Source organism: Pongo abelii, chromosome 12 (assembly GCF_028885655.2).
Source record: "Pongo abelii isolate AG06213 chromosome 12, NHGRI_mPonAbe1-v2.0_pri, whole genome shotgun sequence".
NCBI lineage: Eukaryota > Metazoa > Chordata > Mammalia > Primates > Hominidae > Pongo > Pongo abelii.
In genome coordinates, this window is record NC_071997.2 from 102,290,366 (window position 1) to 102,309,389 (window position 19,024).

The 19,024-nt window shown below is 36.8% G+C and overlaps 1 protein-coding gene across 8 annotated transcripts in view; it reads right to left on the reverse strand.

Annotated features, from left to right (window-relative positions):
* Positions 1-19,024, reverse strand: part of LCLAT1 (lysocardiolipin acyltransferase 1) — a 196,509-nt gene that overhangs the window by 140,241 nt on the left and 37,244 nt on the right. The window contains exons 1-3 of one of the 8 annotated variants that reach the window (XM_063713742.1): positions 16,781-17,561; positions 16,598-16,679; positions 14,643-14,720 (exon numbers count right to left, since the gene is read on the reverse strand). The exons of 6 other annotated variants lie outside the window; for them this stretch is intronic. The gene's annotated coding sequence lies outside the window, so the exon portion shown is untranslated. Of the gene's footprint in view, positions 1-14,642; positions 14,721-16,597; positions 16,680-16,780; positions 17,562-19,024 lie in introns of those variants that run through there. One more of the 8 variants, XM_063713741.1, reaches the window with a different exon arrangement.

The window sequence follows — 19,024 nt, forward strand, 5'->3', positions numbered from 1 at the left end:
GCGGACTTCCTGACATTATTTTTTGTGGTACACACTGCACAGTGATTGGTTTAGTCACAACGAAGTTTTTCCATGGTTTCAGATTTCTGTTTGGTTTTGTTTCCTCCAAACTGTTTCAAACAATCTGAATTATTAGCAGCAAACTTTTAAAAATATCACCATTTTTTTCTTCTCAAACAGCAAGTACACTATATTTCAACAATTTCCTGTTACTACACAAAGTTTCCTTTCAAGATGTAAAAGTTAAAACCACATACACCCACACTTAGTGGAACTCTACTATGTGAAGTCATTTCAGAATGATTAGGGTAACTCTAGTATACTCCACCTAGCTGTTATTTAAGGGACTACTTTTCAAATTACTTACTATAGTCCTCAAAATGTTAAACATAGTTACAATATGATCCAGCAAGCCCAGTCCTAGATATACAAATCCAAGTGAAATGAAAACATATGTCCACACAAAAACAGGCACATAAATGTTCATAGTGAGATAGGAGACCCGCAGGACTTGTTTTCTGGTCACAACCCTACTGGCCAAAACAGGATCTAGCCCAGATAGGATGAAGTGAAAAAACAGGCAGGCATCTAAAGATGGCAAGGAAAGCAATCCCTAGCTGCCCTCATTGTCCATTAGCATAAGACACTCCCACCAGTGCCACGACAGTTTATAAATGCCATGGCAATGACCTGGATGTTACCAACCCCCTCCTTGGCAAGGGCCTGGAAGTTACTGCCCCTTTCCTAGAAGTTCTAAATAACCTGCCCCTTAATTTGCATGTAATTGAAAGTAGGTATAAGTAAGTATAAATGCAGCTGCCAAGAGACCATACGTTGCCTACTCTGGGCCCACTACCTATGGGTTAGCCCTGTTCTGCAAGGAACAGTACTGCTCAATAAATGATTGCTGTCACTGGCTCACCCTTAAATTCTTTCCTGGGTAAAGCCAAGAATCCTCCTGGGTTAAGCCCCAATTTGGGGGCTCACCTGTCCGCATCAATAGCAGTACTATTCATAATAAAGGAGGAAACAACTCAAATAGCCTTCACTTGTTGAATGGATAAACCAAAGTGGTATATCTATCAGTAGATATTATACTAAAAAAAATAGAGAGAGAGATGAGGTACTGACACATGCTACAACATAGATGGACTTTGAAAACACTATGCTAAGTGAAAAAAGCCAATCACTAATGGCCACATAGTATATGATTTCATTCACATGAAATGCCCAGACCAGACAAAGCTACAGAGACAGAGAGCAGACCAGTGGTTCCCTAGGGCTGGGGCTGGGGACAGTGGGAACGTGAGGTGACTACTAATTAGTACAAAGCTTATGAAGGGGGGGTTCTAAAATTAGACAGTGGTGATGGTTGCACAGCTCTGTGAACAGTCTAAAAACAATTGACTTGTACAGTTTAAATGAGTGAATTGTAGATGTGAATTATATTTCAAAACAAAAAAATAATATGTTACTTAGCTGAGAGATTATCAAGACATGAATAACTAACCACTTCTGCCCTGGAAGTCATGAATGCCAAAGGAAAAAGAGAAATTGTAAGGATACCTATCACCTTACAAATCAGAAAGAAGAACAAACACAAGCAAAGCAAGAGAACAAAAGGGGACCAAAAACTAGAGAGTGAAATCACTGAACAAAAAAACACTAGACAGAAGTACATCAAAATGTTACCAATGGCTGTCCCTGCATAGTGAGACTATGGTTTTTTCCTCCCTCCCTTACTTTTATTTTCCAAATTGTGTGCAACTAGTATAATTTTTACATATTAACAAAAAATATCCCAGCAACATCTGTTTCGAAGAGAAAAATCAGAAGCTGGGATTTCTTACGTTAAAGAACTGGACAAAAGTCCATCACTGATATACATATCACTGAGGGTAGCATCAGCCACTAACATAAAGTATAAAATTTGAATTATACAATGTTAAACTGGTCCAATGTTTTTCATACATATAAAAGTTGATATTCAGACATTAATCTTTTTTTCTAATATAAAATTACTGATATTCATTGGAAGGCATAAAATACCACTGTTTCAGGGGAGGGCATCCAACAAGTGATTTGACTGGACAAGTAATAAAATGCTTTCCTTCATGTTTCATATTGTATCAATTATTTTTTTTCTTGAGACAGAGTCTCACTCTGTCACCCAGGTTGGAGGGCAGTGGTATGATCTTGGCTCACTGCAACCTCCACCTCCCGGGTTCAACTGATCCTCCCACCTGAGCCTCCCAAGTAGCTGGGACCACAGGCGTGGGGCACCATGCCCAGCTAATTTTTTTTTTTGTATTTTTTGATAGAGACAAGGTTTCACCATGTTGACCACCGCATTCAGCCTACAATCAGATTTTTAAAACACAAACTGCTCATATTCTTTACAAAATCTATAGTTACATCATTATCTTTAATAAAAGACTTTTTTAAAGTTACAGATTAATGCAAACTGAATGAACACACCACCATTTTGTCAAATAAAACAGAGGCATTTGTTACCAAAGCACTGGGGGTTTGGTCTAGGTCCCTGCTGCTTGCAGCACAGAAAGCCAATCACTGAGATGAGTATTGCCAGAGAAAAAGGCTTTAACTGGGTGTCCAGCAAAGGAGATGGGAGATCAGTCTCAAATTCACCTTCTTGCCCAACTAGAATCAGGATTTTATAAGCAGGAAAGAAATGTAACTACACACACACACACACACACACACACACGGAACAAAACAAAACAAAAAACGGAATTAGGGAGTGGTAAGGAAGAGGAGTTGGTCAACAGGCAGCAGGTGGTTGGGTCGGGCAATCACGATGGGTGAAGGGGCTGGTGTCTCATTGTCCAGATACGATGATTTGGTAAGTTTCAGTTCTCTTGATACTATCTGTGAGGCCTGATGGTTGGTATCCTGAAAAAGGAACTCAGATAAGACAACAGTAACTGTCTCAGGTTTTAAGCCTGGGGGGATCAATTTCTACGTTTATTCAAAAGAAATTATAAAGTCAGTTCTATGGGACAAGTGGGCTAGTTTCACATCTGTCATTCATATTATTTTTTCTTTTAATAGATACAAGCAAAATGATGAAAATATTTAAATCAGTTTCCCTCTTACAATCGGTTATTCACACAGCAAAGGGTAGTTTACCCACAATGACTCATGAAATGTATTCAAGGGTTCAGCCCCCTAAATCTATCTGCTATGTATAAGTATTTTTCTGCAGAGAGGATCCCTAACATTTTTCAAGGGAACTTGAAATTCCCTAACATTTTGTAACTAGAAAGAGTTAAGGCACTATTGCTTTAGAAAAATAATTCAGCAGCAGCCAAAGATAGTCTTCTGCTGGAAACAAATTCTAGAGAAGTGCTTAACTCTCATAAAACTATATTGTGTAATTTTCATTCATGAAACAAGCTTATCTAGGTAGAGCCACAGATAAAGCATATATAGTCACTATTCTACAAAACAATTCTAACCTGAGAGTCAAAAAACCATGAAGTACTGAAGAAAAGGTAGAAATAAGAGATCTATTTCTTATGTATATATTATAGGTAATATTATTTTGTTTCTACTTATAGGCATTAGGTTTTGTTTATTAAATACTTGTGATATTTTCATGATTAACACCTCATAATATGAATGGAATCAAATAATTTTTTATTCAAAGCATTTCTGATTGAATTCTATCAAGCATGGAATTCTGTGTAAATGTTACTAATGTTAATAAAATGGGTGTTTTTTTTTCACTTATTCTCAAAGACAATGGCTTTATATAAAAGTATATTTTGTACAAATAATAACAGGGTCAATTACTCAAACATCTGCTTGGCTATTAAAATGCTGACCCTTTTATTCTCTAGATTTACAAAAATCAAAGTAAGTAACAGATGGAGAATGACCATAGAACTCTATTTATCTTAAAGTGTTTCATGTAGCACATTCTTACCATTAATAAATAAAAACGTAGTTAATGTGACAAAAAAAGACTTTATTTGGTAATAAAATATCAGGAAGGCTTAACAAAGGCAATTGGTACTCGCAGGATGTTTTTAAAATTATTTATAGGATATACAGATGGAACTTTTTTATGGACAAAAAGAGACTATTTTCAGAACAGTATAATCATTAAAATACCACGGAAGACATCCTTGAAAATCTGATCAATCTAAAAGCCACATTGCCTATACAATCACATATCATGGAAATTCAGAGTTCAAATAGGCTTTAGAGATAACTTACTCCACTGGCTTGCAAACTTCTGGACCACAAAACTCTTTATCCAAAAATCCCAAGAAGTCTCATATACAACAAATAAAAACACAGCAGCATGCTGGGCGCAGTGGCTCACTCCTGTAATCCCAGCACTTTGGGAGGCCGAGGTGGGTGGATCACCTGAGGTCAGGAGTTCGAGACAAGCCTGGCCAACATGGCAAAACCCTGTCTCTACTAAAAATACAAAAAATTAGCCGGGCGCGATGGCAAGCACCTGTAATCCCAGCTACTCGGGAGGCTGAGGCAGGAGAATCACTTAAACCCAGGAGGCGGAGGTTTGCAGTGGGCCGAGACTGCGCCACTTCACTCCAGCCTAGGTGATAAGGCGAAACTCCGTCTCCAAAAACAACAACAACAACAACAAAACACAGCTGCTCTATTTCAGAGCCCAACCGCACTCCTCACCTCTATCAGGACCTCTCCTTCTTAGAGGTGTTAAAGAATATCATCCGAAATCAGTGGCCCAGCTAAACCCTTTCTATTCTAGATGAGGTAACAGAGATCAGATTCACTTTTGACAGTTTATTTTCCTTACTGCTAAGAAAATTTTTATCCAGACTGCCTGGTAGTTGATTTACACCTTATATAATCTACATTTAAAGTTAGTCACAAACATATAACTTTAGAGATAGAAGGAGTCTAAGGGCAGGCTTCCCACTCTCAGTCTGGTCTCTCCAGTCTACTCTACCTGTATTTAAAATTGGTTGCATTAAAAATGAGTATTTTTTCAGAAATCATTAAAAGACATGGAACAAAAGAGAAATACCGTATAAAGAACTTTACAAACAATATTCCAATCCTCACAACTCTATAAGGTGGTTAACCACATATCCATTTTACAGCTGCAGAAAGTGAGCTCAGAAACATTCAAACATGCCCATGAGAGAGGATAAAGTAAGAAACCATGAGAGAGGATAAAGTAAGACACCCGTAAGACAGGCAATTGGGGTGAGTCCTTGGTAAAACTCCTTCAAACAAAGAAGCCTGAAAATCAAACTGCAGGCCCCAGATAAGAAAGAGCCCATGTCCTTCAATGGAAATGCTTACTCTGTGAACCCAAAACCCTTTGGATACATTTCTCTCTCCTTGGCATGCCTTAGTCTCTTACTTTTCACCTATTTGACATATGTCTACTTTTCTGTAAGTAGCCACGGGCTACGTCTTCATTTATATAGGGTGAATCATCACTTCAGCCCCTGATTGGTCCCAGGCCAAGGTCCTGGGCCTAGCCTCCACCTCTGCCTCCAATTCTTTACACTAACATACCTCTAAGTGGTGCTTTCTCCAAAACAGCCTGCAGACCAGTCAGCACATTCCTTGTCTTTCCAGTCCATAAAATCCCTGGACTCAGCCTCATAGCTGGCAACCCTCTTTCAGGCCCCCTCTCAGTTGCAGAGAGTTTTTCTCTTTCGCTTATTAAACTTTTGCTCCAACCTCACCCTTAGTGTCCATGCTCCTTAATTTTCTTGGTCGTGAGACAAAGAACTCTGGGTAACACCTCAAAAAAGACTGCTTCATCTAGACCATATAACTGGCAAGCAGCAGAGTCAGGATTTAAACCTACATCCATTTAACTCCAAATCCTGAACTGTTTCCAATAAACAACTTTACATTTGTGGAGCAAATTCCAGGCTATGTAAGAAAGGAGGACTCCATGGTGCAGGCAGAGAAAAATACCATATATTGTTCAAAATAGTATCAGAGTGACAGTTATCTACTAATATGAATACCCTAAGTTATTGGCATCGCTGAAATGAGGTGATGAAGAGTATGGCTGACAATGCATTAAAAAATAAGAAGAAACAAAGTAACAAGAAGACCAACAAAGCAAAGCTCAGTTTAAATTAATGAGGCCTAGATTATGAATGTAAAAAAAGTTTTAAAAATAACTATTCAGAGAATCAACAATGAGAAATTGAATCACTAAACTTAAGCAAAAGCATTAAGTCCAAAAGTGAATGAGAAAAAAATTTGTCAGAGGCTGCTACAAATGAGTAAATTACAATTTATTTACAACAAAAATTATTTACAAAAGAGTAAAATGTTTTTCAGATATTTAACAAAATGGCACAAAAATAGTTATTAATGCAAAGTCTACCATTTTTAATAAAAACTCAGTTTTTCTCTAAAAGATTTTTATCCTTGATTATACCTAGAATCCTGATAAAAAAACAATTCAGTGTAAAGGCTAAAAAATATTTATAAAGTTAAGCTACTAAAATTCCACATAATTAATAATTACAAAAGCAACATTCTAGAAGTTATTGGGGATGGCACTTCTCCAAGAAATTAAATGAGTTAGTGGGATGAAAGTAAAAAGGAACTTGAGCTGGTATTAGGGTTGCCTTGTATTGTGTTTACTCCAAGCACTTCTGGTTTATATCAGAAAATGTTGAGTCTAGAGGGTATATACATAGGACATCTTCCCTAAGTATCAATTTTACTATATTTTGGAAAGAATACTTTTACCTTTATACACAAGCACATAAAGTAGATCATAAAAGTCTCATGAAACTTAGCAGGGGAATCTAATTCTGAAATAAGTAAACAGTGACATTGTAATAAAGGCTATGAAAGCTATAACAAGAGTTGTATGCTCTTCTAGAAAGGCCAGAATTAATAACAGTAGCAGAGCTAAAGTAGAGAAGTTTTGTTTTGGTTTTGGGCTTTTGTTTGTGGGTTTGCTGGGCGCTGCCTAGGTGGAGACAGGACTGAAGAAAGCAGAGGGTATATGGTATCCCACATCCCTGGGCAGGTAGGTGTTTGTTAGGTTTAAGGAACTGAAATGAGATTCAGATAAGTATTTTTAATAATAAAAAATAGGACCATAATATCTTTATAACTCTAGAGAGGGAGGATGCTAGGCTTAACACTAATCTATTGCATTTGCATATGACACATTACACAGAGTTTACAAATCACTTTCCATTACACTCTCATTTGACCTTTGTGGCAACCTATAAGAAAAGGTAGGAATTTTACAGATGAAAAAATGGGTTTGTGCCCAAGGTCATAAAGCCAGATAATGGAAGCACTGGAGATATCTCTGATCCTACTGAACGTCCTCTAGTTATCATACGCATGTCCACATGTCCACCACCTATACAGTACCTGGAAGAAAGACCCCAAGAAACTCCACTAACTGAGAGGCTACTCTGTGCCAAGGGGAGAATCAGAGGCGAAAGGTACAGTGAGCTGGCACTACCCTACAGGATTCCCGCAACCAACTAATTCAGAAAGAGGGATTCTGATATGGTTTGGGTCTGTGTCCCCACCCAAATCTCATGTTGAATTGCAATCCCCAATGTTGGAAGAGGGGCCTGGTAGGAGGTGACTGGATCATGAAGGCAGATATCCCCCTTGCTGTTCTCATAATAGTGAGTAAGTTCTCATGAGATCTTGTTGTTTACAAAAATGTGTAGCACTTCCCCCTTTCTCTCTCTTCCTCCTGCTCTAGCCATGTAAGACAATCCAGCTTCCCCTTTGCCTTCTGCCACCATTGTAAGCTTCCTGAGGCCTCCCCAGCCAAGCTTCCTGTACAGCCTGTGGCACCATGAGCCAATTAAACCTCTTTTCTTTATAAACTACCCAGTCTCAGATAGTTCTTTGTAGCAATGCAAGAACAGACTAACACAGACCCCAATATATTATCTGTATCTCCACATCAAACAAGTCAAGAATAATACATAACCACCTACCTCATCAAAAAACAAAAAATGTTTTCATGTAAATCTTTAGAAAAACCATGAGGCAAAGAAGTTTGATACCTACTGACTGCTCAGACTTACACTCCAGGACTCACACTCTACTAACAACCACACCTGTGTAATCCATCCAACACCCTCTCCTCTGCCCTTTCACCCCCACCCTTACTTTCTTTACCTATGAAATGAGAAGATTGGGGCTCCGTTGGTGGTTCTCAACAAAATGGCACGACCCCTCTAAGAGCATTTTGGAAATCTGTTGGTGCTTTTTCTTTCTTCTTCTTTTTTTTTTTTAATCTTCTAGCATAATCATACCTTATACTGTATTTTAAATTATACTCCTTTTATTTTTCCTTTATATTGCAATTAGAGAATTGTTACTATATCGATTCATTTTACTTATGGGGTAAAAATTTTCATTAGGAATTTCATTTCAGGACACTAAGGAGAGTATTAGAAATATTTATTATGAAAGGGGGGCTTTGGATTGGAGAGAATTAAACATTAATAGACTAGATGATCTTGAAGGTTCTTTCCAGTTCCATAATTTACTGATTCTATGAATATTTTGAACACAAATCATGAGACAAAGAACACTGATAAACAGAATGTACATAATGATTTGTGGGCAAGAACAAAAAATCCTAAATCTGTTTCTGCACTTGATTAAATAATTAAATTCACAGGAAAGCAATTACATCTTACTGCCTAAAATGTTATATATCAGAACACTGTGTACTTTACTTTTAAGAAAAGATTAAAGTGTCAAAAGCAAAATCGATCTTATAATAGGAACTGACAAACACAAGTTCAAAAGGAAGCTCTGGGATTGGCAAAGATTCAGCCCATATGTCCCAATGATCAATTTCAAAAAAAAAAAAAAAAAAAAAATCACACTTCATGAAATGGTTATATCGTGAAACAAACCTGGAATCATTAAGATAAATATATAGATTTACTATACTTCCCTCCACCCCCTAAACAGAGAAATCAGTGATACATTTCAAAAAAAAATTAAAAATGATTAAAACAGAAAGATGAAGCTTTGAGGATCAACTGATCAATTTTTCCATGAGCAGGGGAGAGCATACAGAAATTAAGAAGACATGGCATCCCTTGAGCAAGCCAACATTCCAAAGCTACTGCAGACGTTTAAAAAAAAAAAAAAGTAATAGAATGCCTACTATAGGTTAGGCATCCCCATACACACACATACATGTATGCATACACACATATGTGCATGCATACATGTATGCATACGTACGTGTATACATACATGCATGTACATGCGTATACGTGTGCATGTGTACATGTATGCACATATGCATGTATGTGTGTATGCACGTATGCATGTGTGTATGCATGTATGTATGCAAAAATATAGGTTTATATTTTTGTATATAATAGAATTTAATAATCATAACCTTTCAAGGTAGATATTATTGTCCACTTTCACTTACAAAGAATATGAAGTTAAAAGACAACAGAGGGATTTCCAGCTATCGGGACCATGTGAAACAAGTCTTTCAAAAATAAGCCTAAAAGCCTCTGAAGAAAAAAGCTGTCGAAGTTTACACAAACTTGACTTTGTGGAAGAGTTCTGCTAAACTTCACCCACTGACTTAATATTATATATGAAACTATTTTGTTTTTGGTTTTGGTCTTTTTGTTTTTTGGTTTTAAGGCAGGGTCTCACTCTGTCGCCCAGGCTGGAGTGCAGTGGCGCAGTCATAGCTTACTGCAACCTCAAACTCCTGGACTCAAGTGATCCTCCTGCCTCATCATCCTGAACAGCTGTGACAACAGGCACACACCATCATAACCTGGCCAATTATTTTTTTATTCTTCTATTTTATTATTTATTTATTTTTAATTACTTAGTTGGTTATTTAGTTATTGGACTGACTGTAGAGAAGGGAGGCTCTCACTATGTTGACCAGGCTGGTCTTGAACGCCTGACCTCAAGAGATCCTACCACCTCGGCCTCTCAAAGTGTTGGGTTATAGGCATGAGCCACTTCGCCCAGTCAAAACTATTTTTTAAATAACTAATGCCTCTATGTACTAAGAACTTTCATGACCACTACCTTATTTGATATTTCAATATTTTATCTTTATATTGGTATCATATTTAAGATATTCATCTGATTTGATAGCCCCCATTATTCTAGTCCACAAAGGAAGAAATAGAAAAAAGATCAGTGGTTGCCAGGGGTTAGGGAGAGAATGCGACAGTAAAGGGGTAGCACAAGGAGTTTTCTAGCGTGACAGAGCTGTTCTGTATCTTGACTACAGTTGGGGGTTACACAACTACACATATATTAACATTTACTGATGTATGCCAAAAGAAAAAAAAGTCAGTTAAAAAAATTTAACTGCACTTCTTTAACAGCATGATCTGGAACATGCTTGGTATAACAATATTCCTCCTGGACTTCATTTGCTTTCAATGCCACAGTTTTTAGCTCATGAAATAAAATGACTTTGTAGAAATACTTCAGTCCTTTGATTGTTCATTTTTTTATGTACATTCTCATGAAACAGTTGCCAATTTATTTTTAAAAACATCACTAAGTTATATTGATATATCAACATTTTAAAAATCCAAGTTATAACAAAGTCAGACTTTACAAAAGTTACTGCCTTACAAATTTCCTTGAGTTTCACTATATGAAAGTCTACATTAAATAATAAGAAAGTCTATTTTAAGTCTCTGCTCACAACCATTTGGATCTTAGGAGGGAGGGAGACAAAATTTACTGAGTATCTACCTCCACATGTGTGCCAGACATTACTGCAACTGTCTTGCTTCACCAGACAATCTCACCACCCCTGGGAGGGAGGTGCCTTTCCAATTTTACAAAGAAAAAACACGGGGTTCAGCAGGTTAAACAATGTAGCCCACGGGTCTGGGCTAATAAGGTAGCGGTGCCAAAATAAGCCAGAGCTTTTTTAAAAAGGGCTAATTTTAGTGTGCCCCAAAAATAAGGGTATAAATTTACAGTATATGGAAATGTATAAATGAAATTCACAGAGTCAGTGCAAAATACTGATTTGTCATCTCTAAAAATAAACAACTGTCAAGTTATTTGCTATGTGATAAAAATTCTTCCAACCAAGAAATCTGAGATTATGCTAACAAGCCAATTTCATGCACTAGATTTTACTAGTAACAAAGAAAGCAAGCTCTTTCATATTGCTTATTACCAAGAACTAAAAATATCTAGCATTTTAGGTCAAGAACATAAGTTATTAGTGATGTCCATCACATAAGCAGTAACTCAAGAATAAAGTATCATATACCCAAAGGTTTTTTTTTTTTTTCTGCCCCAACTCTTAACTTCTTAGAGTCCAAACTCCTACTGTTAAAATTCAAGGTCTTCTACAGTCTGGCCCCAAGTTAATTTTTGAAATTTCCTCTAACTATTCAGCTTCCACACTCTACTCAAGCCACAGCTGAATTCTTTCTATTGCCCAAGCTCAATTTATACCTCATGTCTAAGCATTTGCTCATATACCCCCTTTACTCCTCTCAAGGAAATTCAACCCCATCCTACAAGTCCAGCTCAATTCTCTCCTCCTACAATAACCCTACCCAAACTATCAGTTCAAAAAAGTCTCCTTCCTTCCCTAGAAGTATAAGACTTAACTATTCATAATGTACATAGTGTTATTGTGTTAAACTGATATTTATCTCACTTTTTTTCACGTATGTCTTATTTCAACATGTCAGAGACCTGTTACGTCTATTCTTGTATCATCCTCACCTAGTGGGTAGCCAGAAAATGTGTATTTTTTAAAATTTTAGGCTACAAGTTAAATAAGACGACACTTAAATATATGTATGGATACATATGACATGATATATAAATGCCTAATGTATGCTCAACCTAGACACAGTATTACAGTTTCCCTTTAGGAATAAAAACGTTTAAAACACACATTTTATCTTTTTTGCAATTAAAGCTTCTAAGCAGAGTAAATCCAACAGCAAATTCCTATATTCCTTTTTCTTATCACTAATTTAAATTATAATTAGTTTATCAGTTATTATTTCACCATGTACATTTCCCCCTGAAAGTCCAGTTACACCATCTACATATAACTTACAAAAGTTGTGGAGTACTACCACAAATGCAATTAATAGGCTAAAATTAAGGCATAAACAACCAGCCTTAGAAGTGGTAGCTATAAATAAATATTCACTCTTGGGAAATTAAAAATAAATCTACAAGCAAAATATAAGTACAAGCTGGTACTAAGGCCACCTGCTTTAAGCTTTTAAATTCTAGTGGGTTATCTATGCACATACTACCACACAAAATCATGACAGTCAGAAATACAGCAAATCATAAGGCCACCTAGTTTAATGAGGCAATACCACACAATGGTTAACAGAACAGGCTCTGGAGGCAAACTATACAGACCCTGTCTAACTCCATTATTCACTCTACTAACAGTGTAGCCTTAAAAGCAAGTTAACAACCTCACTGTGCCTCCATGAGTAACAACTGTACCTACCTTAGGATAAGTATTGAGTTAATATATGTAAAGTGCTTAGAAGAGTGGCTGGTATATGGTAAGTGCTCAATAAATATACTACTGAATTACACATGGCACTAATATATCTATTGTTTCAATTAATATATTTTATCAAACATATACTTTATCCATGGCCAATATATTTACAGATGTACTTGGGTTTACCAGATACATACTGTCTTCTGTCTATTTCACCAGATGAGTTTCCTACCCATATAAACTATACCTTCTTTCTCATTTAGGACTTTCTACAATAGCAATACCCAATAGAAATATAATGTAAGCCACAACTGTAATTTTAATTCCTCTAGTACCCACATTTTTTAAAAGTAAATAATGTATTTAACCTAGTATGTCTAAAATGTTAACATTTCAACATGTAATCAATCCAAAATAATTAACAAGATACTGCACATTTATTTTTTCATACTAAGTCTTTGAAATCTGGTGTGTATTTTACACTTACAACACATCTCAATTTGATTAGCCACATCACAAATAGTCAGTGCTATGTATTAGTCTAGTAGATGCCATGTTGGACAGTGCTGCTTAATATACTTCTGCGCATAGGTGTGTATACTGCATACTGATGACTACAAAATTAAATCTTTAAAATTTCCATGCTGTATTAAATTTGTTGAAAACAAGTAACAATTTGGTATTATAATTTGTGAGTTCAAAATCTTAGACTTCTCCAACAGGAAGCATTTAAAGTGCCTAGTTTCTCAAAACTCTACTTTACAGATGAAGAAACCCAGAGAAGTAAAGTAATTTAGTGTATTGTAAGAGTTACCAGGAAAATTTCCTTTTTTGAGTCCTAGGCCTTCCTACAATCAAACTCCTCTTCAAAATCAGGGTAGCCCCGGGCCAGGTGCAGTGGCTCACGCCTATAATCCCAGCACTTTGGGAGGCCGAGGCAGGCAGATCATGAGGTCATCCTGGCTAACATGGTGAAACCCAGTCTCTACTAAAAAAAATACAAAAAATTAGCCAGGCGTGGTGACACGCACCTGTAGTCCCAGCTACTCAGGAGGCTGAGGCAGGACAATCACTTGAACCTGGGAGGCGGAGCTTGCAGTGAGCCGAGATTGTGCCACTGCACTCCAGCCTAGGCAACAGAGTGAGACTCTGCCTCAAAAAAAAGAAAAAAAAAAAAAAAAAAAAAATCAGAGTAGCCCCTAAATTAGCTGAGACTGTGGTCAAACTATCCAGGTTTGAATCCTAGCTTGGCCACTTAATAACTGTGAAATTTCCAACCTGTTACTTCCTCAGTTGTAAAAAATAGGGGTGATAATAGCAGTACCTACAAATCAAGGGGTTGTGAAAATCAGATGAGTTAATACATATAAGGTATTTGGAACAGCAACTGGTGCAGAGTACACATACTGAGTAAATGCTGGTTATTATTAGTTATTAAAAGGAAGCTGATATAGCTAGATTAAGACACATCAGTTTGGATTTAGACACAAATGTCTCACATGAAGTTTAAGAGTGTGACCAGTTTTTCGCAATGGTGTAATGGTGGGTTGCTTGTACAGAAGCAACTAGAGTCCTGACTGGCTCTCTTCAGGATGGGGTGGGGCCACAGGGCACTCCCTGATCCCTGCCTTACACAGACCTCTTAGCAGAATTACTCTTTCTTCCTTGACCAGATGGGACAGAATAGGCTCTTTCCCCACCTTATCTTGCCTATGTAGTAAGATAACTGTGGGCCGGGCGCGGTGACTCACGCCTGTAATCCCAGCACTTTGGGAGGCTGAGGCGGGCAGATCACGAGGTCAGGAGATCGAGACCATCCTGGCTAACATGGTGAAACCCCGTCTCTACTAAAAATACAAAAAATCAGCCGGGTGTGGCAGCAGGCACCTGTAGTCCCAGCTACCCAGGAGGCTGAGACAGGAGAATGGCATGAATCCGGGAGGCGGAGCTTGCAGTGAGCCGAGATCGCACCACTGCACTCCAGCCTGGGTGACAGAGCGAGACTCCGTCTCAAAAAAAAAAAAAAAAAAGAAAGAAACTGTGAAGAAGTTGTACTTCTTGGAGTGGAAATTCCTCCCTTTCTTCCCCACTAAGTCTAGGAAGGTAAAGAAGATAACATTAAATATGCTTTCATTGTACTCACATCTTGAGAACTGTATTCTCCAAGCCCACTCACTTGTATGGTACAAAGGTGGAGAGGGGAATGCTATCAGAACTACACCTGAAATATAAAATGTCTGTAATAAGATTAAGATACTTGCCAGGGTCACATTGTAGCAGATCTAGGGCTAGATCTATAGTCTAAGTCGCATATTCTCAACTCTAAACCAGGATGAGGTCATATGCTAACCTATCAGTACAATGGAAAACTGATCCTGGGCCAAAAGATGATTACAGATAGAGAGGAAATGATTTGATGGTTTAAGATTATACAAATTTAGAGTCCATAATTTTAACATTGTAATAGAATCTGAAGAATCTCCTTATGGGCAAGGTAACTGCCTTTAGTGAGCATCATTTGTTAATTCCTTATGGAAATATAGTAATGATATTGGAAACAGACATTGAGGACAGAATTCAGGATTGCTGAGAACCTAATACGAGCTTTGCACTGACTTGTTACACAACTCTGCACTCCAAGACCCTCTCTAGCTCTACAATTCTCAGTGTCTAGGGAAAGGGGTCTAAATCAATGCAGCCTAGGTGGCTGGAATCTGGAATGTGGGAGTTATTGAGTGCTAAAATTTATTTCCAGAGGAAAAAACAAAAGACAATATCTAAGAGACAATATCTAAGAGTCAATATCTAATCTGAAAAAGCAAGAGCTAGGGACAACCAAGCTGTTTTGAATATAAACCATTAAAAGAAAAGAGAAAGTAAAGACAGTTCCAAGGTCAGTGCCATCAGGCAATTGCCATGTTGGTGAGGGATGTGGTTGCAAAGTCAGCACAATCTCAATCTCAAATCAGTCATTACTGAGCATGAAGCCAACATTACCTTTTTTCTCCAAGTTATAAATGGATAATAATCTACTGTTACTTTAGCAGCAAGCTATGAAGATTGCACACACATGACCAAATTTTAGTGTTGGAAATTTTAGAACCTTACAGCCAAAGTAATCTGATACAAATTTACTAATATTCCTAATGATTGCTGTGATTCACAGTCTCTAGACCTAACTGGAAAAAAATTCATGTGATTTACTGTAGTAACTACAACTACTACAAAGCCAAACATTCTAAAAAGAGCAGTAAGGAAAACAGGGTTTTTCCCTGGGTTGATGCTGAAGACCTTTAAAGCTTTGATGGTTTTTCTTTTTAACAGCTTTATTAAGACATAATTCACATAACATAAAATCCACACATTTAAAAGTGTACAACTCCATGGTTTTTGGTATATTCAGAGGAATGCAATAATCACCACAATTTTAGAACACTGCATCACTCTCACTTGGGTTGAGGAGTGCTTGTGGTCTGCTCTCCTTACCTGGTTCACCTGGGCTCAGCACTTAGCCCAAGAGTCACCCTCTCAGACAGGACTGTGCTGACTGTACAACTTAAATTATAACACCAGCATCACGTAACACACTTCAACTCCTGGTTCGGCACTTAGCCCAAGAGTCACTCTCTCAGACAGGACTTTGCTGACTGTACAACTTAAGTTACAACACCAGCATCATGTAACACACTTCAACTCCACCTAACACATCTCATCCCCGTTTAACACACTTCAAGCACCACTCACATTGCTGCCCACCCACCCTTAAACCTCTACTTTATTTTTCTCAGAACTGGTTGTATTTAGCATTTCAAATGTTTTACTTATTTTCTGTTAACTCTGAAAGGCAGATTTTAGTTTGTTTTATTAACTGCTGTACCCCCCAGGGCCCAGAACATGACACACTGTAAAAGTTTAATGTTTATAGAAGGGAAAAAGGGAGAGAGAGGAAAGAAGGAAATGGCTGCCCTACTACAAATGTCACTATTTTATGTTTGTTTCAATTTATTAAATTATGGATTTTCTATACCATTTTTCTCCTTTATAATGAAGGACGTCTAACCAGAGAAAACTAAAATAAATGAAGTTAACTAAACTTACCACCATTGCAGACTCCAGTATCTATGCTTTAAAGATTGGTTCCCAACTTTGCATTCTTTCAGGTCTTTACTGAGTGCCTTAGCTGGGTACCATGGGAAATACAAAAGAATTATAAGGCAAAGTCACTTTCTTCCAAAGGTCTACCATCTATGTGAGCAAGACATGTACAAATTAAATGCATACCATCTTTTTTTCTGCCTTTGTTTTTGGTTCTTAAAAATGTGAATTAACAATACCTAGTAAATATCATAGAATTTTAGGAGAAAAAATGATAATCTAGGTGAACTAGCATAGTCAGGAACTACCTAGAGAAAGTAGTGTTATTATAGTAGGTAGAACTGAAGTAACAAATAGCACCAAACACATAATGGTTTAACACAGTAATTTACTTCTTGCATATGTAATAATCATAGGGTGGAGCAGGAAGGCTCACATTGGTGGGGCAATTGTCTTACATAGTCATTCAGGGACCTAGGCTGCTTGCACTGTGGCTCTGCATTTCCCTGGTTTCACATCATGGTACACATCCACCCAGCAAGAAAGGAAAGAATGTGGAGGAACACTACATATCATTTTCCACTCACATTCCATTGGCTAGAACTCAGTCAGAAGAGCTAGCTAGCTCCAGGTTCAGGATGAAAAGAACAAATTCTGGTAGGAATTTGGTAGTCTCTGCCACCAGATGATTTGAAATGAATGGAGGATGGGTGGTACATAACTGGGAAGGAGGGAACCACATGAACAAAAACAAGCAAATCAAAGCTAAGTAACAGTACACTGGAAGAGTGAGAGGACAAGTCTGGCTGCATTCTGGGGAGCAGCAAGAGAAAAGTAAGGGTGGTTAGGTCAGTGGTTCTCAAACGCTAAACTTAAAACCAATCCCCAATATATGTCAAATTTTCCACCATTCTACAATGAAATGAGAATAAATACAAGTTCATATCTTGTTAATAATGCTAAATGTTATAATTCAACTTCTGTAACTTACATATAATGTGATAACATAATATAAAAATTTAATGCTTTAATTCTTATATTAAATTTTTTTAACAGGTCAGTTAAGGCTGTCAAAAGTTCTTTCTAAGATAATGCTCTTTCCTGACAATAACAAAGTCAATCCTTATCCCATAGGCAATGAGGACTTACCGTCACTTTCCAGTTTATCATGTATTTTTAGTGGTTTAATATTTTCTAACAAGCCTGTATTGCTTTGGAAATTAGAAAAGATTTAGTCCTAAAAGCCATAAGGGTTTAAATATACAAAACAAGAGTTATCAGGGAGTGAGCAGAAAGGCTTACCAGACCACATATATAAACTATACTCAAAATATATGCTGAAGTAGAAAGGTATCTGACTCTTCTGAACCCAATTTCAAACTATTCTATAAACATATAACATATATGACAAATACAAAGCCCAAAAGGGAGTTTAAGAAAGTAGTAAATTAGCATGCTAAAAAACAATCTGCTATAGCATTAATCCAAATGTTCCTATAGCATTAATCCAAAGTTCCATTCCTAAAGGAACTACTTTTCACCTAAAAATGGCATAATCTACTATTTTCCTATTTACTATAGGTTACAGAGGAAAATGCTTAGTTACCATTAAATATAGCAATGAAGAAAGTAAAGTGCTCTTTTTGCTAGAGAAATTCAAATGTCATCATTCAACTATGAGATAAAAATAAATTTTATTTGGAATAAAAGTGTTAAATTTAAATCTTAAAAAAAAATGAACACTTAAGAGCAACTATTTATGACAATGGAAATGTGAATTTAAGACAAAGTTAATTCCTAACCTCTAATAAAATCATAGTTCTATAAAAAAAAATCACCTCTTCAACCTTTCTTCCTTACATACCACTAATGGCAAGAATTGAAAAAGATGACACTGTACGATACTGCCTTAAAAATAGAGAAAAAAGCTGTCCAAAAAATTAAAACGGTACAAATTCCATTAACTGGAAGCCTAGTGTAGTGCTTCATTAAGTTCCAAACACATCATGTAAATGTTAGCTACATATCTTTCTAGTCAGGTTAAAACTATTCAGCTAAGCGGGGACCAAACCAAATGAAGCCAACCATGCATGGAAAACATCTGCTGATAATTTCTAAAGTTAATAGTTTCTAATAGTAGTATATATCTCTTATCACAATGCTTTCCATGGAAAATATGCAATTATTCACTGATGAAAGATCACACTAAGTGACTTAATAATATTACAAAAACCAGTATTAGTACCATATAGCAGTCTGTTAATGTTTGGATAATTTAATTAGTAAGGGTTTAATAAACCTCCTGCTTAAGTGAGTTACTGTTTTTAAAAAATTTAACACACATATACCATACCACACCACACCACACCACACACAACACACACCACACCACACCCCTCCTGCTTAAGTGAGTTACTGTTTTTAAAAAAT